At 43.5% G+C, this 24559-nt stretch overlaps 1 long non-coding RNA gene across 4 annotated transcripts in view; it reads left to right on the plus strand.

Annotated features, from left to right (window-relative positions):
- Positions 1–24559, plus strand: part of LOC132538128 (uncharacterized) — a 78039-nt gene that overhangs the window by 33210 nt on the left and 20270 nt on the right. For 3 of the 4 annotated variants that reach the window (XR_009549548.1, XR_009549551.1, XR_009549550.1), the window contains 2 exons: positions 4875–4953; positions 9981–10175. The exons of the other annotated variant lie outside the window; for it this stretch is intronic. This is a non-coding gene — a long non-coding RNA (uncharacterized LOC132538128). Of the gene's footprint in view, positions 1–4874; positions 4954–9980; positions 10176–24559 lie in introns of those variants that run through there. 4 annotated transcript variants of the gene reach the window in all.

Raw genomic sequence — 24559 nt, forward strand, 5'->3', positions numbered from 1 at the left:
GTCTCTGAAAAATGGGAGCCATTAGGACAGGGAGCTGGGTGGAGGGCTTGCTCCCTTCCCTCTCCAGGAGTGGGTGGTTCACCTCTCTTTCTGTGTCACTTCCCCCCCAGGAGTAAGCTTCTGCCTGCCATCTCACAGCTGGATGGACTATTCCCTTGTCCTTGGGCAGTAAGGGGCCAGTCTAACATGAAGGCCATATGCTGGGCAAGGCAACTAGGGACCATTGATCTGGATTAAGTGTGTGTCCTGTGTCATCTCACTTAAGTGTTCTGACCCCCAACTTCTTTTCTCAGGGTGCCTTGTCACCTCACAAGATTGCTACCTGGTTTAAGCAAGATGTTCCATGCAGGGCTGGGATGTAGCTCAGTGGAAGTGGACATGTTTTATGATGTCTGAGGTCCTGGGTTCAACCCTTGACACTCCTTCCTCCAATGATGTAAAGATTGTCTGTAAGAAAAGCCAGGTGGTGGTGCATCTGGTAGAGCACGTATGTTATCCTGTACAAGGACCCAGGTTCAAACCCCTGGACCCCACCTATGGGGGGAAGCATCTTGAGTGGTTGAGCAGTGCTGTAGATGTCTCCGTTTTTCTCTATTACTGTCTTTCTTTCTCTGTCTCCTTACCCTCTGTTACATTAAAAAAAAAAACAAAACATGACCACTGAGAACAGTGAAACTGTGCAGGCACGAAGCCCCAGCAATAGCCTTGGTGACAAGATAAATAAATAAATACATACATAAAAGAAGACGGTTTGTGAGGAGTCTGTTCACATTCTAGCCAGTTCATCCTGGTCCACTGACTGGGATAAGCTGAGCCTTCTCTTCCTGGTTGGTAGATGTCAGCAGCTGGCAGCAAAGTCCCTGCCAGTGGAGTCAGAAGGCATTGCACTCACTAGTGCCTGCTATATACTCCCAGCTTGGAGCGAGGGCCCCGTGACTCCTGGGCTCTTTGTGGGGGAAGGAAGGCAGTCCACAGGGTGCCCCAAAGGCCTGGGGTTTCAGAGGCAGCATGAAAGGCCATAGACATATATTTCCTGCTGAGGATGAGCTGGGACAGGAGGTCAGGTTGGATCTCAAACACCTGCATTCAAAGGGTGAAAAAAAAGTGTAAAGCAGTCACTTCCTTTTCCTTTGCTTTAAAAAAAGATTTACTGGGAGTCAGGTGGTAGAGGGGAGGTCTCGAAACTTTACATCAGGCTCAACCTGATGCTGTTGACTGGCTACGGAAGAAGGGCAAACGCTAGAAGAAGAAGAAGGTGGTAGAGCAGCAGGTTAAGCGCATGTGCTGCAAAGCACAAGGACCGATGCAAGGATGCCGGTTTGAGCCCCCGGCTCCCCACCTGCAGGGGAGTTGCTTCACAAACAGTGAAGTGGATCTGCAAGTGTCTTTCTCTCTCCCTCTTTGTCTCCCCCTCCTCTCTCCATTTCTCTCTGTCCTATCAAACAATGACAACAACAATAATAACTCCAACAACAACACCAAAAAAACCCAACAAGAGCAACAAAAGAGAATAAATAAATAAATACATTAAGTATTAAAAAAAATTAAAAAAAAGATTTACTGGGGCCTGGCAGTGGCGCACCTAGTTAAGGACACACGTGACCATGTGCGAGTGAGTCAGAAAGGGACAGTGACAGCACAGGGAGAGGAATGCTGGGAAGAAGACCAAGCGCTCTTTGCTTCAGCCACAGATAACACTCAGTGGCCACAGACCTAGCTGTGAAGAGGCATCCTTTCTGGAACTGACTGAGTAAATATGGGCGCAGTCTGTGAAGCCTTCACCCAGACTGCAGAGATAACAGAGCTCTTTATTAGAACCCCAGTCCCTGCCCAATGTAATCACCTCACTCGAGGACCCTCTCCTGGTTTTTGCAGGAACCTCTCTTCTCCTTCCATCCTATTCCTTCCCTCCAGTAAGGGCTATTCTGCTTCTAATAAACTTGCTCTGGAAAACCTTAGTGCCCCCCACTCCACTTGCAGAGGGGAAGCTTCACAAGCAGTGAAGTGCTGCGGGCATCTCTCTCTCCCTCACTATCTCCCCTTCCCCTCTCAATTTCTGTCCTATCAAATAAAACTAAACTTTATATATATATATATATATAAAAACCTCAATGCCTTGCTCTCTTTCTTTGCCTTCATCAACCTTGGTGACTGCCATCTATTCTTCTTCTTCCTCCTCCTCCTTTTCTTCTCCTCCTCCTCCTCCTCCTTCTCATTCTCCTCCTTCTTCTTTTCCTTTTGAGTGTTTTAGTAATGATTTACAAAGTAGGGGCACAATTCCACACTGTCCACCACCAGAATTCTATGTGCTCATCCTCTTCCTTGGAAACTACAATAGCTCTTCCAAGGTCACAGATATGGGCTGACTTTATAACTATCTATATCTATGTATTTTTCTTCTTTTGCCCATGTTTTTCCTATAGTCCTGCCTTCACTTCCTTTTCAAGTCACACTTACAATTATTACTTTCAAGTGTCCTTCCTTTTTTTCTTCTTCCCCCTCAGATAAGAGAAACAGTGCCTAGCTTCCTCTGGTGTTTTCTACATTAATTTCCCTTTTAGTCATTGTCTAAAAACCAAGCTTCCTGGTGACAAATGCTTTGGGTCCCAGTGGAATTGGGGTTTAGAGTCCTTTGTTTATCTTCCCCTATTCTTTACCCCTCTGGCAGTTTGGACCAAATTTCTTTTGGAGGTGACTGCCACCCATTCTTGGATGCATGGATCACAAGAACCAGAGAAATCAGCAAGGACCCAGGTTCAAGGCCCTAGCCTCCATCTGCAGGGGAGAAGCATCATGAATGGCAGAGCTGTGCTGAAGGTGTCTTTCTTGTCTCTATCTCCACTTACCTCTCAGTTTCCCTCTGCCCTATCAAATAAGAGAAAGAAAAAAAAAATGGCTGCAGGGAGCGGTGGACTTATTGTGCAGGCACCAAACCCCAGCAATAACCCTGATGGCAATTTAAAAAAGAGGAAGAAGAAGTAGAAGGAGGAGAAGGAGGAAGAGGAGGAGAAGAAGGAGAAAAAGAAGGAGGAGGAGGAGGAGGAGGAGGAGGAGGAGAAAGAGGTAAAAGATTTATACATTCATTAATGAGAGAAAAGAGCATCTCTCTGGCATATGCAGTGCCCAGGGATCAAACTCTGGACCTCATTCATGCTTGTAAGTCTGCTGCCCTCACCATTGTACCAGCCAGGTTGCTCCTTTGCTTTTCTAAGACACAAAGCATACCCTTCTTCTAGGCCTTTCCACTGGAGCCTGCTGTTGCTTGTGAATATTTGCTGCAGCCACAAGGAACTGTAACCATGGGGACACAGACAGAGCAGCCAGGGCTTTGCCTGTCCTTGTGTTTATTCAGCAAAAGCTGCTTGTTGCCAATAGTCTGAACTGTCGGGTTGCCAGGTCACCCCTCAGGCAGCTCCCCCAGAGCCTCCCTCCTCCTCTCTGGTTCTCTCTCTCCCAGGCCCCTTCATTCCCGTTCCTCCTTCCCTGACACTGGCCCCTCCTCAGTGACCTGCCCTGGTCCTGGAGCTGTCTCCTTTGTTCTCTTCCCAGCACTTCATCTAGGTAGTGGAGGTAGTGGAAACAGGTGAGGGAAATCTCTGTTTGGGGCAAAGGAGGAAGGAATGAGGGGCAGGAGTGGACCGGGTTGGTGATGAAAAAGTGACTTTTGGTTATTGTCTGGGCTGGGGCCTGGAGGTCAGCTCCTAGGGCTGTGGTGGTGGGGGCCAGGCTGGCACATTGCCTCCTCTGCTGTCCTTCCAAAAAGCCTCCTATGCCTTCCTTTCACCACCTGTTACTGTAGGTGGACTCACAGTCAGGTCTGGGGTGCAGAGTCCCCCCAGAACTCAGCTCTCCATGCTGACCATAGAAGGGGAAAGAGAGCATGCTTGCCATTCCATGCTCTGTCCTTCTCCACCCACTGCTGCCCAGTAGACTGACTGTCTTGGACCACTTTTGCTGGGCTCCCTGCCCTCTGGTTTCTGGTCACCTTGTGTGCAGTCTCAAGGAGAGCTGGAAGAGGAGAAAATGGGCTCACTTAGTCCCTGGTCACTTGAAGCTGGGCTGGCAGTCATCAGTGGCCTTGTTCCTCTCCTTGATGGTCAGGCAGCTCTGCCCAAAGCTCCAGGCCTTGTTGACCACTGGCCTTTGGCCACTTCTGGATGCTTCTAGGTGTGGAGGATGCTTCCAGGTATGGCAGTGGCTTCCAGCTCTTCATGGCCTCTGGGTGCTGGCTGCACCTTCCCTGCTATCTCCTCAGCTTCTTTCTCTCAGCTCCCTGGGGCTGGGCTCCTGCAGGCCTGAGTGTGGGTGGAGAGCCTCCAAGTGTAATTCCAAGTGGACTCAACAGGCTGCCCTGCCCTGAGATGGCCAGGCTCATGTCCTGAAGTTGAGTGACTGTGTCTGGAGGGGAGGGAGTGTTTCTCTGTCTTTGAGCTGGAACAAGCCATCTTGAAGTAATTTACTAAAATAACCAAATAACCAGCACAAAGTGGGGAGTGGGGAGGGGGGAGAGGGAAGGGGAGAGGGGGAAGGGGAAATCTGCCTGCAGCTGTGTCCAGGCAAACACAGGCCATGATGCGGTCTAGAGAAGGGATGCTCAGAGTGAGTTTATGAGGCCCCCCAGGAGCCCAGAAAACTTCCCAAAATATATGAGACAATAGGGTCAGAGAAAGAAGGGAGCTTGAGAGGAAGCTCCTTTCTGCACTCTACCAGATGTGCCACTGCCCCAAGCCCTAGGTGTTATAACTATGGTAGCTGGCATGTTAATGTTTGGTAGTGCCATGGGTGCGAGAGTGATCTTAGGACCACCGGGGGAGGAATAAGCCATCCCCTCGGATAATGAGCTGATTTAAAATATACTGTCTTATTGGTTCCAGAGACATGTACTTTGCCTCTATCCACGAGGCAAGGAGCAGTTCATGCTGATTTACTACATCCAGAGTGGGACAAAGGCAGGTAATATATCCTGTCCCATGAGTCACCTACAATGTTTGTAGGGTCTTGTTTGGGTTTGTGCACAACCCAGTCTGACATTTGCCATGTCCAGGGGGTACCTGTTATATCATTAGGGTCAATGTCCAGAAGGGGGTTAGGTAATAAGTAATAAAAGTAATATGGTAAGTTGGAATGGAAAAGCTCATGGACATTCCTTGTTGTCATATTCCATGTTTCCACCAAAGTAGTGTTTTATCATCCGCTGCTTTAACCTTATATCTAGGTCTAATCCCTTTCATATATATTTTACATCCATCTAGATAAAGCATCCTGTGTGAGATGGTTGATTTGATGAAGGTTAAATTGGTCCAACCAGAAAAACTGAAAGCACTACGAAGTCCTAAATAATCAATTCCCCATGCAGAAATGTTCTTGTCTGGGTACTGAATGACACCATCATTAACGTCAATGTCCCAAGGTATAGGGAATTGTAATCTTTCTGTGTTTAAACCTACGTTGCAAGCTTCTACCTTAGTTGAAGTGACTTGGCATGCTATGTTGGAGTAGTGAGATTGTAAGAGGGTTTTCAATGGAGGCATATACTAGTTGGAAAGTCGTATTAGACAGGTACGCTTGTGTTGTTCCTTTTAGCCAGGGTGTGTATGGCAATGTCTTATTACTGCATATTTTAGCATTGCTGATGCTAATATGAGACATTGGTATTGAATAAAGTACATAGTAAAGTTTGGGTGCAATCTTATCATTGGGAGTTATGTGAGCTAACCATTGTCTTCCATTGGAAGTTCAGTAACAGTGGGCCAGTGTGAGTAGTAAAGGAAGAGCTAGATGGACTCAAATTTATCCTTTTGCCTCTTGGCCAGCAATTTATGGCCCAGATTGGTTTGCTGGTGTTAACTGAGATGTTATATACTGCCACCAAGTGGCATATGTGAGTACTTATATCCTTGGTACATTCGACAGGTTGTTGATATTGATAAGTAGTTTGCCAAGGTTGGGGTAAGGGATCTGTTATCACTATGGGGGATCTGTAATGATGTAATCCCAAAGCTGGGATACTCATCCACTCTTCAAATGATGGCCAGTTTCTTGTCTGGCACCTTAATGTATGGGCCTATAGGTTTAGAGTTGTTTGGAGTTGTATAGTTGTATAGTAACCTAAATAACCGAACCAAGGCAGGTTAGGGAATTCTGACACACACAGTCAGTTAGTGGAACTATAGGTGCTATTTAGGTGTTCATTAAAGTATGATCGTAATGAACTAGGGCATTTATTACCCGAGGCTGTGGTAAACTAGGCATGCCACTCAGAACGGGTTTGGGTTTATAAAAGTCTCCTGAGTTACATGCTGTCCAATTCATTAGGTTACATAGGTCCACAGTAGTGGCCTCAGCAGTGGTGGCTGAAGTTGAAGTGCTATCCTCATAGTCAGATAATTCAGAAAAGTCAGAAAAGGGGATATCTATTTCCTCTATGGTTTGTGATGACTCATTATATACATAATTCATTTCAAAATCCCATGCATTTTTTGTGAGTACTGCAAACATTGATCTTAAGAAGGTAGTATTTATAGACATGTCACAGTCAAAGGCAGAGCCAGTATCCGATCTTACTCGGGGTAAGGTTGTTTAGTATTTACTTCCTATTTTGAGGGTGTTATATTGTATTATGGACGGCGTTCTCCAGTGCATGTTATAAATAGCAGAGATATCAGTCGTATTGGGCCATACCTCTAAATGGTGGCATTTTAATGGATTTTGTTCATACCTATTGGTCTTGACAGAATCATTTGAAATGAACATGTATATTTTGTTAGGATGGTAGGGTGCTATTGCGTGTCTAAATTGCTCACAACCATTAAACCATTAAACCAGTGGTAAGTTAAGCAATAGGCATATTTTTGCCAGAAAGATCGCAGCTCAGTGATGTAGGAAGTATACCTGTTTTCATCAGCCCAATATAGGGGTAACTTTCCTTGTGGTTTGAGAGTTGGGAGTTTAAAGCTGGGTAGCTTAATGGCCCTGAGAGTGGTAATTTTTACGATGAGTAGGAGAAGAGGGAGGGGGGAGTAGTAGAAGGAGAAGGAGTAAGAGTAGATGGGGGAGAAGAAGAAGAAGAGGGCATAAAATTTGGTAACAGAAATAGTCATAGTATGTAGATGCCCGTCATTCTCATAAATTGTTGATGAAGTGTTCTGTCCAACAGATAGTCCAATTTGCAATTGTTATTCCAATAACATTAAGGGGTGTGCTAGCATTGGAGTTACGGACAGAGTCACAAAAATTAGTTGCCCAGTGGATTAGAGGTGAGATGATATAAATAGCTATAAGAAGGAAAAGGGCAGTATAGATTATTGTTTTACACATCCTCGGTGGCACATGGTTTATGCCAGGTCTTCTAGCTTGGATAGTTTTAAGTCACTTTTTCCCTCAGTGATCCACACCATGTATCCTTGTCTCGGGGTGATGACCTCAGCGCTCGATAGGGACTGATCTTTCTTGCTCCTGTGAATACAGGAATATGGTCTAAGTATCTGTCTGTCTGGTAAATCAGGGTAATCTATGTTGATATCATATCAAAGGGCTTCTTGGATGGGGGCTGTCCCTATTTAGTCTGGGTCTGTTATTTAGTTCATAGCAGGCAGTAAGTAAGGCTTCGTTCAGGTTTTTGTTAGGGTTATTATGTAATTTAGCCTTTATCAAACCATTCCATCTTTCAATGGAACCCGCAGCTGTAGGGTTATAGGCTGTATGAAAATCCCATTGTATTTGCATGATTTTACTAAATTCCTGAGTATGTTTGTCCGTAAAGTGAGTTCCCTGATCTGATTGAATAATGTCTGGTGTACCAAAATTTGAAATCCAGTTCCAGATAGTTAAGATAGCAAATTTCTGATTGAGCTAGGCCTGCTCTAGCTAGTCCTAGACCAGTGCATGTATCCACAACAGTGCAGGCATAACTGCCTTTATACACATTTAGTGGTCCAATGAAATCTATTTCTAGTATTTTATTGAACCATAGCTTATGGGATATACTGTCGTGATAATTGTGGTTAGATCTCTTAATATCTCCGGGGAATTCTTTACAGTGGCTAATAGCAGATTTGATTCTTTGCCATGTGACTTTAATGTTCCTTCTTTGAAACCAGTCATATGTTCTGTGTGTGCCTGTGTGTCCTAAAACTTTATATATGTGTAATGTTTCTTCCGTGGCGGTATCATGTTGCTGTGTATTGGGATCCTCAATTGCTCATTGTTTTTTAATTTTAAGTTTGGTGGGGCCTAAATTGTCTACATGCCATTTAGCTTTCAGCTTTATGGCTAATGCAGCTAGTCTGTCTACCTTATTGTTGTACTATGATAACAATTTCCCATCCTTTTTTTGTGAGCATCTACATGATAAACATAGATTTTTATTATTTTGCTTATGAGATCAAGTTCCTTCCAAGCCTCTTTGGACCATAGGTCTTTGCCATTAATTTTCTAGTCAGCTAGTTTCCATTTGCTTGACCACACTGAGATCGTATTGGCAACACACCATGCGTTAGTAAATAAATGTAAGGTTTTTCTGTCAGCCAATGATTGTCTAGCCACAAGTAGTGCTGCAATAACCTCAACATGTTGTGCTGATTTAGCAGTGCCTTGGTCTATTATGACCATACCATCCTCCGGACGGAAGGCTGCAGCTTTCCAGTGGACCACATTATTCTTGGTGGTGGTTGAGCCATCTGTGAACCAGGCATTAACCAGAGAGGGGGAGTATTGCCCTGAGGCATTAACCAGAGAGGGGGAGTATTGCCCTGACCTCTAATGCCCTATTGGTACCTGTTTCTGGGGAGGGGAGTTTGTCAGGTAGAGGTATGTAACCTTCCACTGGAGCTGATGGGCTTTGTAGGATTTGCTCTGACATCATGGGCACCATCACCTTTGCAATCAGGGATACTCCACAAAGATACTCAGAAAAGCACCATTTTCATTGGAGTACTTTACCTTCCATGGGTAAGCCTGCCCATGCCTATGCCAGTGCCTTTACCCAGTCAATAATGGGTACTGTGGATCTGAGTACCACAGGGTTATTTCTTAGGATTGAATGGCACATACACAGCACTTCATAAGCGGTCCAGACATATTTCTCAAATAGAGAAAATTTATTCTTGGACCATGGGAATTTGGGCCAATAAAATCCCACTGGGGTCAGTATGGAGTTTTTTTTGGTAAATATGTTCCAATTGCCATAGCCATTAATGTACAGGAGATCTATAACTACAGTGTCTCCTTCAGATATAGAAGTTAATTGTTTGTGTTCGCTGGCCATTTGCTTTGCCAGTGAGAATGCTTCCTGTTGTGGTTTATCCCACACAAAATCGGAAGCATTTTTGATAATATTATATAGGGGCTTTAGCATAAGTTGTAAGTATGGAATATGCTGTCTCCAGTAGGTGAACACACCTATCACATGCTGCGTCTCCGTTTTGTTTACGGGTGGTCTGAGGTTCACTAGTTTATCGATGACCTGGTTGGGTATGATGGGACCAGTGGTGGACCAGTGGACACCTAAAAATGTAACTGATTCAGCTGGGCCCTGTACTTTGTCCTTATTAATGGTCCATCTGTGTGATCTTAAGTGAATTATAGTGGTATGTAGGGCAGTCCCTAACTGATTTTTGTCTGTTCCCACTAGTAGTAAGTTATCTACATAAGAAAATATCTGTCAGTCACTAGGTAATTGGAGTGTTTCTAGGCTCCATTTAAGGGTGTTGTGTGCAATATGGGGCTATTTTTGTAGCCCTGTGGAACTCCTAGTGAACTGATACTGTTTGCCTTGCCATGAAAATGTGGTGAGTTCCCTAGATTCGGGTGCAAGTGGATGGCAAAGAACATATCACTAAGGTCAATGGTAGCCAGCCACTTAGGGTTAAATTGTCTAATTCTGAGGAATATATCCTCAACATCTGAAAGTTGGCCTGGCATTTTTTCAGTAAGCTCATTAACTCTCCTATAGTCAACTGTCATTCTCCACTTGCCATTAGGTTTCTACACTGGCCAAATGGGGCTGTTATAATTAAAGCTTTGGGTAGGTTATATTATATTTTCTTTCAGTAAGTTTTCTATGGTTTCTGTAATTTCAGTAGAATCTCCCTTAATTGGATATTGGTTGTTAAAACTGGGTTTGGTGGGTGGGAGTTCTATGTCTGATATCTTTGCTATTGATAAATTGGATGGAATTTTTTGATGTAATTTTTTAAAAATTAGAAAGTCAGGAAATATAGTAATGAAGTCCTTGATTCCTAGCAAATTTTCTGGGGAATTACAGCATGCAAAGTTAATATCAAATTCATTTTGGTATACCAATAAAGTCATAGTGACTAGGGGTGCTTTGGCTTGACCAGCTACGCTGCCCTGTAAAGTCATGTGGCCTTTTGAGGGGTATGAGTCAGGCAAAGGTTGCAAATGTTTATCTCACTTCCAGTGTCTAGCAGCCACCTGTTGGCCACCAAGTAGTAGTAAGGGTAGGGCTACATAGGGTCTCCTTTGCCTCTCTCCTAGAAGTGGCTTCTTAATTGTGAGGATGGATTTCTGTTTGGGTGCTCGGGTTCTGCTTATTTGTGTGCCTGTGGCCTGGGTTGTGGGGAATTGTAATTATTCCCATATTGTGAGCGTCTGTGTGCATTGTTGTTTATATGTCTCTGGGGCTCAGGATGTATGTGGCCCTGACCTTGCCCGAAAAAAGATCTCTGTTGGCGTTTCTGTCTTTCCCATAGGTCTATGTATGAATTCCTCCCTGTTAGTCTTTAGAAGGGTTGCCATGGTCTGTAGGGTGGGTGCCTGATGGGTATGTTAGTGGGTGTCTGTCCAAATGACCTTATGTTGCTAAATGGCCTACTAGGTTTTACCTTGACTTGTAGGGAAACTACCGTACCCCTATATTGTTTAAAGAGGTCTATCCCTTCTGCAATAGTTTTACAGCCTTGTAACATGCCTACCAACGACAGTCTCATGTTAGGAGGAGTGCTCTTTAGCATAAACTTCCTGAATTTGGTATATATACCAAAGTATACCTAGTTTCCTTAACATAGCTACAGTGTCTTATAAGTATTCCATTTTCCTGAGGCCTCAAAATTTGTTAGATCCAGTGTTGGAAAAGCCAACCTCCAAGCTGCTGTGATCCAGTCAAGCAGGGGCTTAGTGTTGCCTCTGCCTGTTTCGAAAACTTGCTCTAGAGAGCCATGTATAGTTGCATTTTCTATAATGGTTTTTTATCTTTCTCATTTCTGCATCTGTCAACATTATAGTGTCAGCTCCTTTTCCTCAATGCTTGACCATGTATGAAGCGTCCTTCATACTGTTTTGGGCATATTCTTGTCTCCTCTGCTGTACCTCCTGGGAAGTGTAATTTCTCTTTTTTTGACTTTTTAAAACTTATTTATTTTCCCTGTTGTTGCCTTTTTTTGTTGGAGTGTAATTTCTTGTTTCAGTCACTATCTCACCAGGTTTGCCTGTTCCTGGGGTGAATGGGCCTGGGGTCTTGACTATGGCTGATGTTACTGGGAAGGATCGGGTGACAGCATTGTTGCTTTCTCCACTAAGGGCTCTACAAGATGTGGGTTTGTTAGCGGGTATTTTTACCTTAATGGGCTTAGCCTTAGTTCTTTTAGTAACGACTTTCCCCGTGTTTTCCCATGACCGTTCTATGGCGTCTGATTCCTTTTTGCCCTCATCAACCTTATTTTTGAACTTTTGCAAGAATCATTTCATCTTGTCAATTTGGTAGCCACATTATAAAGAAATTTAATATATCTTTTTTTTTTAGATACCAGACTAAGTTTGATCTCGGAGGGTGGTGTGTAATATTTTTAAAAATTTTGTCTGCCCCTCATACCAGGCACTTTGCCAACAAGTTTCTCATCAACCCTTTCCCCTCACTTATTTATTTATTTATTTATTTATTTATTTATATGGTGGTGGGTAATTCGGCCTAGTCCTTTCCCTTCACCTGTGGTTCAGGTGGTAGGTAATCTGGACTATCTCTGGGCCTCTGACCTATTTCACCCGGTCTTAGAACAAAGGGTTTCCCCTTCACTCTTGCCTTTGGACAGGTGGTTGACCCAGATTTCAGAGTCTTAGTAGCAATTGTGTGTGGTGCCTCAAGCGTTTTTAGTCAAACAGTTTTCTCATCAACCTTTCCCCTCACCTGTGGATGGGGTTTTGTTTTTTTTTTTGTCCCTGGTGGTGGGTAATCAGCCTAGTCTCTTTAATTGAGATCTAGTCCTAGGTCCCTGTCCTGAGTGCCCAGTCTTAGAACAAAGGGTTTCCCCTTCACTATTTCCTTCAGACAGGTGGTGGACACTAGGCTTCAGAGAAAATTGTAAGGCAATCACACTTGGCGTAAAATTTGAATTCCAGCTCCAGAGGCTTAGCAGAGATCTTATACTAGCTATGATAGCACCAGAAATTCTGAGAAATGTAACTGAAATATCCCGTGTTAATAGAAGATCCTGCAGACTACGCCAGCTGTCGTGAGCAAGGTATAAGAGTAAGGACTCACTCAGAGAGTGTGTCGGGGTTAAGTAATAATTCTTTACTTATTTAGATGCCAGAGAAGGGTTACACAGTTCACACCAACACACAGTCAACCCAATACCTCTCCCTACTTAGCAGCCATTCGCAGGCTCATGACATGGTCACCAGTTGCTGTGTCACTGAACTTATGGTCCTTTGTCTGCTGGCCTGACCAGATGAATGAGGGTCTCTGGAAGCTGGGGAAGCAGTTGTTTAGCGAAGCCGCATGTGTGTAAGTCTTTAGCAGCACTGGCAGCATCCTGGTCAGTAATAGTGAAGGTGCTCCATCCAGCTGGTTTCTGAGCCTCTACTTATACCAGCTTGGCTCTGGTTTTAAGGTTACATCTCCATTGGCCAATCAGGTTTGGGTTGACATCTTATTCTACATATACATATGTCTCTGTCTTATCACACTGTGCAGGAGCACTATGGTTACTATGGTTACATGTTCACTACACTGGTTCTGGTCACCACAGGACTGGTGTTGATGGGCCCCTCAGGACTGTGGCGAAAACATAAACAAAACCAGTTCTTTTATTTTTAATCATTGTTGTGGTTATTATTGTTGTTGTTGCTGTCGTTGGATAGGATAGAGGAAATGGAGAGAGGAGGGGAAGACAGAGGGGAGAGAGAAAGACAGACACCTGCAGACCTGCTTTACCACTTGTGAAATGACTCCCCTGCAGGTGGGGAGCCAGGGGCTTGAATCAGGATCCTTATGCCGGTTAATTTAATTTTTTTATTTGATAGGACAGATAAAAATTGACAGGAAGGGGAGATAGAAAGTGAGAGAGACACCTGTAGACCTGCTTCACCATTTATGAAGTGTCCCCCCCACAAGTGAGGAGTAGAGGCTCAAACCCTGGTCCTCACACACTCTACTGGGTGCAGCACCCCAACCCCCTTCCTTTTATTCTTTTTCTTTTTCTTTAAAGTGGAAATTCCAGGAACTTTCATTTTCTTTTTTTAATTAAGTATTTATTTATTTATTTATATTTATATTCCCCTTTTTGTTGCCCTTGTTGTTTTTCTTTTTTTCTTTTTTTTTTTTTTTTAGTATAGGCATTTATCACTATGTACATCCCTCTGAAAATTCATTTTACCACCTTTAAGAGTGAGACATTGAACTCATGGGCTGAGTGGTAATGCACCTGGTTAAGTACACTTGCTACAATGTGCAAGGATCTGGGTTCAAGCTCCCACTCACCACCTGCAGTGAAGTTTGGTGAATGGTGAAATAGTGCTACAGGTGTCTCTCTTTATTTTTCCCTATCTCCTTCTCCTTCTCCTCCTCCTCCTCCTCCTCCTTCTTCTTCTTCCCCCCCTTATATTCTTCTTCTTCTTCCCTCTTATTTCTCTCTGCTGCGTCTAGTGAATAAATAAGCAAAATATTTTTGAAAAGAAGATAGAATTCTCAAGCATGATGTCCTGAGCACAACCCCAGCATTGCATGTGCCAGAATGATGCTCTGTTTCTCTCCCTCTCTCTCTTCTGTTCTGCTTCTCATAAATAAACAAATAGTTACATGTTTTAAATAGAGTAAAAGAAAATATCTCAAATAAGTAGCCTCACTTTATAACTCAAGTAACTAGAAAAAGAACAAAGTAAGCCCAAAGCTAGTAAGAAGGAGGAAATAATAGTGATCAGAGTGGAAATAGATGAAGATGAAACAGAATATTTCAATGAAATTCAGAGTTTTTTACTTTCCCTTTTTCCTTTTTTTTTTTTTTACCAGAGCTCTGCACAGCATAGCTTTGGCTTATTGTGGTGCAGGAGATTAAATCTGGGACTCTGGAACCGTAGGCATGAGAGTTTCTTTGCATAACCATTATGCTATCTCCCCAGTAAGAACTATTTTAAAAGGAAAAAATATATACATCTTTAGTTAATCTATCCAAAAAGAGAGAATTCAAATAAGTGTAATCCAAAATGAAAGAAGAGACATTATAATGGATATGATAGGCATTTGCACAAGTATAAAACTATTGTGAGCAATTACATGTAATAAACAGGATAAGTTAGAGTAAATCAATTAAGAAAACCTGTAAACTTCACAAAAAAGGATCAGAACCAATAAACAAATTTAGTGAAATTGAAGGATATAAAATAACTATACAAAATTTAATTGGGCTTTTTGTACACAAATAAAGAACAAAGAAATTGAGTGTAGAATATAAATGAAGGAAACAATTCAATTTATAATTGCATCAAATAGAATAAAATACCTAGGAGTAAATTTATCTAAGGAAGTGAAAAAGCAATTCATTGAAAATAATAAAGTATCAACCAAAGAACTTGAATATGGTTCAAATGGAAGAATTTTCTTTGCTCATGGTTTATAAGACTTGCTGAAAATGTCTGTGCAACTCAGAGAAGTCTACAGATCCAATGCAATTCTTACTTAATCTTTTATTTGTAACTACAGCACAATTCTGCTTTGGCTTTTGATGATTCTGGGGATTGAAATTGGGATGTTGGAGCCCCAGGCATGGAAATTTGTTGCATGAGCACCGTCGTGTTTTCCCAGGCCCTCAACAAAATTCTTATAAAAATATTAATAGCATTTATTCACAGACATTAGGGGAAACAGTCCTAAAATTTATATAGCACCACAAAAGACCTTGAATAGCTAAAGCATTTTGAGAAAGAACTGTAACGATGAAGACATCTCACATTCTGATTTCTAGCTATATTACAAAGCTATATTAACGAAAACAGTATTCCATTGGAATAAAAGCCAGATACACTGGTCAAAGGAACAGAATAGAGAACGCAAAGGCACATATGACTAATTAACTTATGAGAAAGGGGAAAGAAGCTACTTAACAATGGTCCTGACAGTTTTTCTTATATTATTACCTGAAGCAAAGGAAATAAAAAAGATTAGGTGATTAAGCTAAGCATATTTTGTATAGCAAAGGAAACTACCAATATTAAGTCAGTCTGAAGAATGAGATAAAATATTTGTAAATAATTTGATAAGGGGATAACATTTATAACAAGAACTCATAAAACTTGTAGTCTGGGAGGGCACAGTGGATAAGGCATTAGAATCTCAAGCATGAGGTCCTGGGTTCAGTCTCTGGCAGCACATATAGCAGAGTTGATACTCCTTTCTCTCTCTCTCTCTCTCCCTTCTATCTCTCTTATTAATACACACAATCTTTAAAAAAAAAGAACTGATAAAACTCAATGACAAACATATTGATAAACAATGGAGAAGAGAATCTGTATATTTCTTTTAAATTTATTAATGAGAGAGAGAAAACTAAAGTATCTCTGGCACATGCAATGCTGGGGTAGAACTTGGGACCCCATGCTTTTAATTCCAACACTCCAGCCATTGTGCTACCTCCCAGGACCTCAGGTAAGAAAATTTAATAGGCATTTTATTTTTTAAAGAAGGCATACACATATCCTACAGGTACTTGAAAAGGTTAACAGCTTAACATCTTTGCCTATCAGGAAAAAGGCAAATCAAAACCACAGATATCACCTCATACCTCTTAGAAAGGTCATTATCCAAACAAGTAGAGATAAGAAGTATCGATGTGGGTGTGAAGAAAAGGGAACACTTGTGACCTCTGTTGGGAATGTAAGTTGGTGTAGTCACTACAGCAATAATATAAAAGTGCCTGGAAGAATTACCATGTGAGTCAGCAACCTCGCTTCTGGGTATGCCTCTGAAAGGAATGACATCTGGATCTTGAAGCAATTCCTTCATTCCTGTGTTCACTGAAGCTAGGATGGAAATCACCCAAGCTCCTATAGCTGGGTGAATGAATACAGAGGATATGGTATAGACACACAGTAGAATATTCAACAATGAGAAAGGGAATCTCTTGTGACTATTGGGGTTAATTTATATGTGAAATCTAAACAAACCTAACTGAAACAGAGTTGATTAGCAGTTGCTGTGAGCCCTTAACATGAGATGGGGGGTGGAGGAGGAGGGAGAGGGGGAGGTGTGTGTGTGTGTGTGTGTGTGTGTGTGTGTGTGAGAGAGAGAGAGAGAGAGAGAGAGATTGAGATTCAGAAATGGGTAAAAACTTTGAGTTAAAATATGAATAAGATTGGGGGCCAGGAGGTGGTGCACCTGGGTGAGTACAGTGCTTAAGGACGTGTTCAAGCCCCCAATCCCCACTTGCAGTGGGAAGCTTCATGAGATGTGAAGCGGTGCTGCATCTCTCTCTCTCTCTCATCTTCCCCTTTCCTGTTGATTTCTCCTTGTCTCCATCCATCAATCCATCCATCCATCCATCCATCCAATCAAACAATCACATAGTAAACAAATGTTTATGTCAAAGTAAGATAACAGGTCCTGGGTGACATGCAGGAGTAAGGAGGACAGTGTGACTGGGACATCAGGGAAGATGGGGGAAGTGCAGGAAGAGAGAAGGGAGAGAGGGCTTGGCTTTTTTTTTTTTTTTTTTTTTTTTGTGGAGCATCTACTCAGAACATGGTTTAATTCTCATATCAACTTGTGGATGAGATATTGTTACACGCCCTGCAGAGGAAGAAACTGAGGTTTTACCTCTCATTTCACTTGGCACAATCACTGCCAGCTCCATTCATTTTATCCCAAGTGATATAATCTCATCTTTTTGATGGCAGAGTAGTATTCCAAGTTGTGGACTAGATGTTCCACAACTTCACTCATCATTTGTCATTGGACATTTCAGGTTTTTTTTTATACTTTGGCTGTTGTGAATTGTGTTCTGCTCACACGTAGGATGTAGATGGATAAAGCAAATGAACTTGCAAAACAGGTCAGAACAAAACAAAACAGTAATATTAAAAGGGAACCCAAGTGTCTCTCAGACTTCATGTGTGGGTTGAGGCTCCTATATTCAGGTACTTACAGAACCGGACCTTCTCCCTTGCAACAGTCACCAGAGCTGTTTCTTCCAGTTCTAAGAGGAGGGGAAGGGATGCTCAGGTATCTCTGTTCTCAGGATCACAAGTCAGAGCAGCTCTGTTGGGGGCCTTAGGGGAGACCAGCCTGTAGCTGTGACCTGTTCTAGGTTGTGAAGACTTAGCAGATAAGAAGAGAATATATGAGTCTCTGAGGCCCCAGGTTCAATCCCTAGCACCACCATATGCCAGAGCTGAGCAGTGCTGTGGTCTTGTTCTTTCTTTCTCTCTCTCTCTGTATCTCTCCTCCACTAATAAATAAAAATATATAAAATGTATGAAGAATATAGCTTTAAAAAAGAATAGAGCACATCTAATGATCTATACATGGAGAAGCTACACAAATATTCTTTCTTCCCCTCCCCTTCTTTATTTGCTAGGACAGAGAGAAATTGAGAGGGGAGGGGAAGATAAAGAGGGAGAGAGACAGAGAGACACTTTCAGCTCAATCTACCTGAAAGATGAACTTCTGCTCAGAGCTTTCACCTCCTCGGTTCCATTCACTTCCCAGCCTATTGTGTTTGTTTGCCTTTTTTTCCCAAGCATGGGCCTTATATATGTGCCAGACTGATGACTGCTGCTACTGTTGCTGCTGCTGCTGCTACTGCTGCTACTGCTGCTACTGCTGCTACTGCTGCTACTACTACTACTGCTGCTGCTACTACTACTACTACTGCTGCTGCTACTACTACTGCTGCTGCTGCTGCTGCTGCTGCTACTGCTGCTACTGCTGCTGCTGCTACTACTACTACTGTTACTACTACTACTACTGCTGCTACTACTACTATTACTACTACTACTACTGCTGCTGCTACTACTACTACTACTGTTACTACTACTACTGCTGCTGCTGCTGCTGCTGCTACTACTACTATTACTACTACTACTGCTGCTGCTACTACTACTACTGCTACTACTACTACTTGTTCTTCTCCTTGCCCTCTCTTCCTTCTTCTCCTCCTTATACTTCTTCTTCTTAATGGTTTTTATTTATGTATTTACTGGGTAGAGACAGAAATCAAGAGGGAAGGGGAAGATAGAGAGGGAGATATAGAGACTTTCATCAGCACTGCTTCATTGCTCATGAAGCTCCCCACTTCAGGTGGGGACTGGGGGCTTGAACCCAGGTCTTTGTGCATGGTTACAAATGCACTCAACCAGGAGTGCCACTGCCCAGTCCACCCAGGCTGACATCTTTATTCAGATAAATCTATAGATAGGTAGATAGATAGATAGATAGATGAGTTTATTCTGGTGCCACTGTGATATTTCCGTGTGGCACTGGGACTGAACCTACACTGAAATCATATCAAGGCATGTGCCCTATCTGGTGAGCTATCTCTCTATCCTTCAATAACATTTTAGAAACCTTATTGAACGTTTATTAAGCTCTGTGTCACGTGCTGTTTCAGCATCTCATATACTGACTCCCTGAAGCCTCGCTATGATCCATTTTCCAGAAATGGAAACATGGGCCATAGAGGCTGCATGTGGCTCCACAGAGAACAGTCACAGGAGCAGTGAAAGCTGAGCCAATTTTGAGGCCAGGCTGTCCGCCTCCAGCCACTGCCCTGCCTGTCCCCTGAGTGCACTGGCCTAGTGACTTATGTGGCCTCTGCGTCCCTTCCCTCTACTCCTCAGACAGTGCCCAGTGTGAGTGTCCTGCTATACAACTGCTAAGTGACTTGAGCCACTGGGTGTCCTTAAGCCCAGGCATTTCTCCTCCTCTGCCTCTCCTGCCCACTACACTCAGCAAGGGCACCCATTTCTGGGATGGTCTCACTGGTGGGCTTCCGCCTCACCCCTAGGACAATCTGACCCAAATCTCACTATCTCCACTGGGCTGTCATACAGTTATTCTAGCTGGACGCAGGGCTGTGCATATACTTAAAGTCACTCACCCAGAACAGGTGAGGCCATGGACATGGTCTTGATCACTGAGATCTGTCAGCCCGGCACTGGCTGTGCATGGTGCCAAGCACCCCTCCTATGCCCCCTCCACCAGCTTATTTTATGTGATATTTTGGGTTTCAGTTGAAATATCACTTTAATAAGAAAAGTACTTCCTCTTAAAAAATTATTTTGATTATTTTTTTTATTGCCACCAGAGTTATTACTGGGGCTCAGTGCTGGCACTATGAATCAACTGTTCTTAGTGGCCACTCCCCCTTTTAAAATCTTATTAGATAGGTCAGAAAAAAATTGACAGGAGAGGGGGAGATAGAGAGGGAGAGAGAAAGACATACACCTGCAGACCTGCTTCACTGAACATGAAGTGTCCCCTTCCCCTTGCAGATGGGGAGTGGGGGCTTGAACCCTCTTCCTTGCACATGGTAAGGTTTGTGCTCAACCAGGTGTGCCACTGCCCAGCCCCCCTCTTATACCTTTTAGTTTCTGCAGCAGCCAGGCCCTAAGCAGAAGAGCTCGGCAGTATCTGAGCAGAAATATCAGGCTTCCAGAATTTTCTCTGCTGCTACAGTGCTTCCTACCTGGGGCCACCGCCTTCTCCCCACCCCATGAGTCAGCTTTGTTTGCCATGGGAGCCACTGACCATCTAGGGGTCATAGAGCCACCGTTAATGGCTGAAGGTGGCCTTCATCCCGGGTAGTCTCCACAAACCAGCCTCCCTCGGTCATTCCCCATCTCTGCCTGTAGCTTGTTCTAGTTCCTTCTCTCATTCCTCATCTCCCTGGCTCTGCCCTTTCTTATCACTCACTTCTTCCTCTAGGAGGAAAATGAAACATCTCTTGTTTATGCTTGCATGGCAGTTTCACCCTATCTGGACCAGACTGCTCAGCCTGGCCTAGCCCCTGCCGCGTGTCCTGGGCATGAGCAGGTGTTTCTTGTGAATTCCTTAGGAGAGCCAGCCAGTGCTTTCCCTCCTCCCCAAGTGCTCTCAGGAGGATGGCACAGCTTCTCCTCCCCAGAATCTGGGATAAGGGGTAGTCTGAGGCAGTGCAGCCACTGCCTTTTCCAGTCCTGGCCTGGGGAGAAGGCCACCCTCCATTGTCCCTCTGGCTGGGGGTGCTCTATTGTGTAACCCCAGTCCCAGAGATGCCCTGCCTGTGCCCCAGGCAGGACCCAGGAAAGAGATACTCACCTTGCACTCAATGGGCTGGGCCTAGTGCAGCACACCTTGTCAGATTCTGGAACCAAACACATGTGGTCCTGCCCTCCAGAAGCTACCTTGGTCCAAGTGACAATCACCTGTCACATGGATTAATCCATTACAGTCTATTATTATTGTTGTTGTTATTATTAGTATTAGATAAGACAGAGAGAAATTGAGAGGGGGAGGGAGGGAAGGAGAGAGAGAGAGAGAGAGAGTCCTGCAGCCCCACTTCACCACATGCGAGCAGTGGGGAGTATGCACCGCCTACTCCTAATCCAGCAGAGTCTTAACCAGCACACTCCTGCTTGGTTTCCTACAACATCCTCTCCAGACAGGACACCCTCCTCTGCTCAAACCCAAACACAGCAATGACCCCCCCCCCCCAATCTCACGTTGAGTTGAACCAACCTTCTAGGCTGGCTCATGAAGCACATGGCCTCTTGCTCTGTGCTTCCCTCTCCCCCTGTTACTCTGTTCTGTCCTTGTTGGCCCGTGTGCTCTCCCATCTGAAGCCTTCACACTGGCTGCTCCTGAAATCCCACCAGTGCTCTTTACTGTTTGCTTACTGTCTGTTTCCCACCAGTGGAAGGCTGCAAGAGGAAAACAAAGAGTCACCTACAAAGGAAAACCCATAGGATTAGCAGCAGACTTCTACACACAAACACTACAGGCCAGAAGAAAATGGCAAGATATCTATTGAGTGCTCAATGAGAAAGGCTTTCAATCAAGACTACTGTATCCTGTTAGACAGTCATTCAGATAAGATGGAGGCATAAAAACCTCCTCAGACAAGCAACAGTTTAAGGAATCAACTATCACCAAGCCTGCCCTGAAAGAAGTTCTGAAAGGTCTCCTATAAACAATCAGATCACCATAAACATGCCATATATCAGAACACTCTAAAAATCTACAATAATGGCATTAAAATATCTTCAATATATACTATCAGTAGACATCAATGACCTGAATTCACCTGGTACAGAGTAGGAAGATGGATCAGAAAACACATCCCAACCATATTTTGTCTGCAGGAATCCCACCTAACTCAACAAGACAAACACAGACTCAAAGCGAAAGGATGGAAAACTACCATACAAGCCAATAGACCACACAAAAAAGGGCAGGAACAGCTATGCTCATATCTGGCATGATAGACCTTAAAATAATAAAATTAAAAAAGATAGGGATGGACATTACTTAGTGCTCAGAGGATCAATCAAGAGGACTTAATGATTATCAACATCTATGCACCCAAGAAGAGGCCATCTAAATACATCAAACACCTGCTGAAAGAGCTACAGCAACATATTAACAGCAACACAGTAATAGTAGGAGATTTCAACACCTCTCTCTCTCAACTTGACAGATCATCCAAGCAGAAAATCAATAAAGAAATGAAGGAGCTAAATTAAGAGATAGATAAACTAGAACTATTAGACATTTTCAGAGTAAAAATGGTGACTTCACCATTTTCAGCCCATCTTAGATGGAGCTTGAAGAAATCATGTTAGGTGAAATAAGTCAGAAATAGAAGGATGACTATGGGATGATCTCATTCACAGGCAGAAGTTGAAAAACAAGATCAGAAGAGAAAACACTAAGTAGAACTTGAACTGGAGTTGGTGTATTGCACCAAAATAAAAGACACTGGGGTGGGTGGATAGGGTGGGAGTTCAGGTCCTGGAACAGGATGGCAGAGGACCTTGTGGGGGTTGTATTGTTGTGTTGAAAAATGAGAATTGTTATGCATGTATAAACTACTGTATTTACTGTTGACTGTAAAACACCACTCCCCAAATAAAGAAATAATAAATAAATAAATAAATTCCCCAAATAAAGAAATAATAAATAAATAAATAAATATAAAATAAATAAATCAGTGTCTTGATAAGGATGAAATGGAGGAGCAGGGGAGTTATCAGAGCACAGTTCATGTGGTAAGGGGATGAATCATGTTATAAAGTCTGTGTTTGGAGGTTGGGTGATGGTGAACCTGGTAGAGCACACATGTTACCATGCACAAGGACCTGGGTGATATTACTGCCCAGTCTCCCCATGAATGCTAGCAATCCTGCAAGGTACAGACTACATTCTTTTTAGAGGGAGCCAGGAGGCCAGGGTTGGAATGACTTGTCTCAGTCATCCTGTGGCAGATACAGGATTCAAGCCTGAGTCCTCTTGTTGGACACTTCACGAGATGCATCCCACACTCTCCCTGGTTGAGGATGGGAGGGGGGGGTCGATGCCCTTTCATCTCCCACCTTCTCAGCATGGGTCCCAGTCAGTGTCCTGATTAATCGAAGCTGCTTTCTGGAGGTTGGGTTTTGTGATTTATTTATTTATTTATTTATTTTGCCTCCAGGGTTATTGCTGGGGCTTGGTGCCTGCACTACAAATCCACTGCTCCTAGAGGCTATTTTTTCCCTTTTTGTTGTCTTTGTTGTTTATCGTTGTTGTTGTTATTGCAGTCATTGTTGTTGGATAGGACAGAGAGAAATAGAGAGAGGAGGGAGAGACAGCGAGGGAGAGAGAAAGAAAGCACCTGCAGACCTGCTTTACCTCTTGTGAAGTGACCCCCCTGAAGTTGGGGAGCCAGGGACTTGAACCAGGATCCTTATGCTGGTCCTTGTGCACTTAACCTGCTGTGCTATTGCCCGGCCCCCAGGTTTTATAGTTCTGACACCAGTTCTGACAGGCAAAGGCTCCTCAGACCCAGCTGGGTGTCTAACCAATCAGTTCCCTGGAGCCTGATGTTGCCTGGAGGGGGAGCTCAGGTCTATAGGCCCTGGGAGGAGGCACAGTGATTGGAGCAGAACCTCAGGCAAGACGTCCTGTGCTGGATCCCCAGTATCACGTGTACCGGAGTGATACTCTGGTTCTCTCTCTTTCATTAATAACATCAATAATGTTAAAAAAAGGGCAAATTCCACAGGGTGAGGACTCAGTCCCAAAACCCTACCCCAAAGAAGATAATGGGCTATAGGACGCAACCCTGGAGGAACTACGTTCACATAAGTCAGTCACCACATTAACAAGTCACCGCATTAACATAAAATCAGGTGTGGTTGATAGGGGTTTGTTAAGACATTTTCACTGCTCTTAATGACTTACAACATCTAAGCTTATTAGGAGCTTTGTACCAGAAATTGAATGAAAAGTAAATATACTCATTTCTTATTATCAATCACAACATCAAAAGTTCTTTCATATAGTTGAAGTCTAAAGGTAAACGTTCTTTAAAAAATTTAGCTGTTATTAAAAGTACTGGTTTATTTATTAACACAGGAGAGAGAACTAGAGTAGCCCTCTGGCATATGCAATGCCAGGGATTGAATTTAGGACCTCAAGTCTAATGCTCTAGCCACTGTACCACCTCCCTGACTGTTAATTCAATTTATTTTATGGGGTTTCAGGAAATCATCCCAGGGTCTCGTGCATGCCTGATACTACTGAGTGGTCTCCCTGGTCCACTATTTTTATTCTATGTCCTGAGGGGGGAGGGAGGGAAGGAGGGAGGGAGGGAGAGAGAGAGAGAGAGAGAGAGAGAGAGAAAGAGAGAATGAATATGGGGGTGGGAGAGACACCAAAGCACTATGCAAACTTCCATGGTGTTTCCACGTAGTGCCAGGCATTTAACTAGGGCCTCATGTGCGTGGATCCTATAGCTTTATCCCTGAAGCCAGGTCCTAGGGCATACAACGAACATTCCAGAATGGTTACTGTTTCTTCTGAAAGCCAACTCTGCACAGAGTTCTGTGGGGGATACAGAGGAGTGAAAGCCCAGCCCTGGCCCTAGGATACCACAACACGAGACCTTACAGATTATCTACACCTAACAAAAACAAAAGAGAGGCCTGAGTCACAGTACAGGAAATGCCTTGAACATGAGTATCACTTTGTCATTCTTTATAGGTGCCTAGGTTGCTCCCTGTCATTTCCTAAGGTTTTTAGCATTGATAAAATCTCCAGCATGTGTCCCTATGAAATCTTGGTGACTTTAGAATCCAGGTCTCCTGATTAACA

The sequence above is a fragment of the Erinaceus europaeus genome, chromosome 4, assembly GCF_950295315.1.
Source record: "Erinaceus europaeus chromosome 4, mEriEur2.1, whole genome shotgun sequence".
NCBI lineage: Eukaryota > Metazoa > Chordata > Mammalia > Eulipotyphla > Erinaceidae > Erinaceus > Erinaceus europaeus.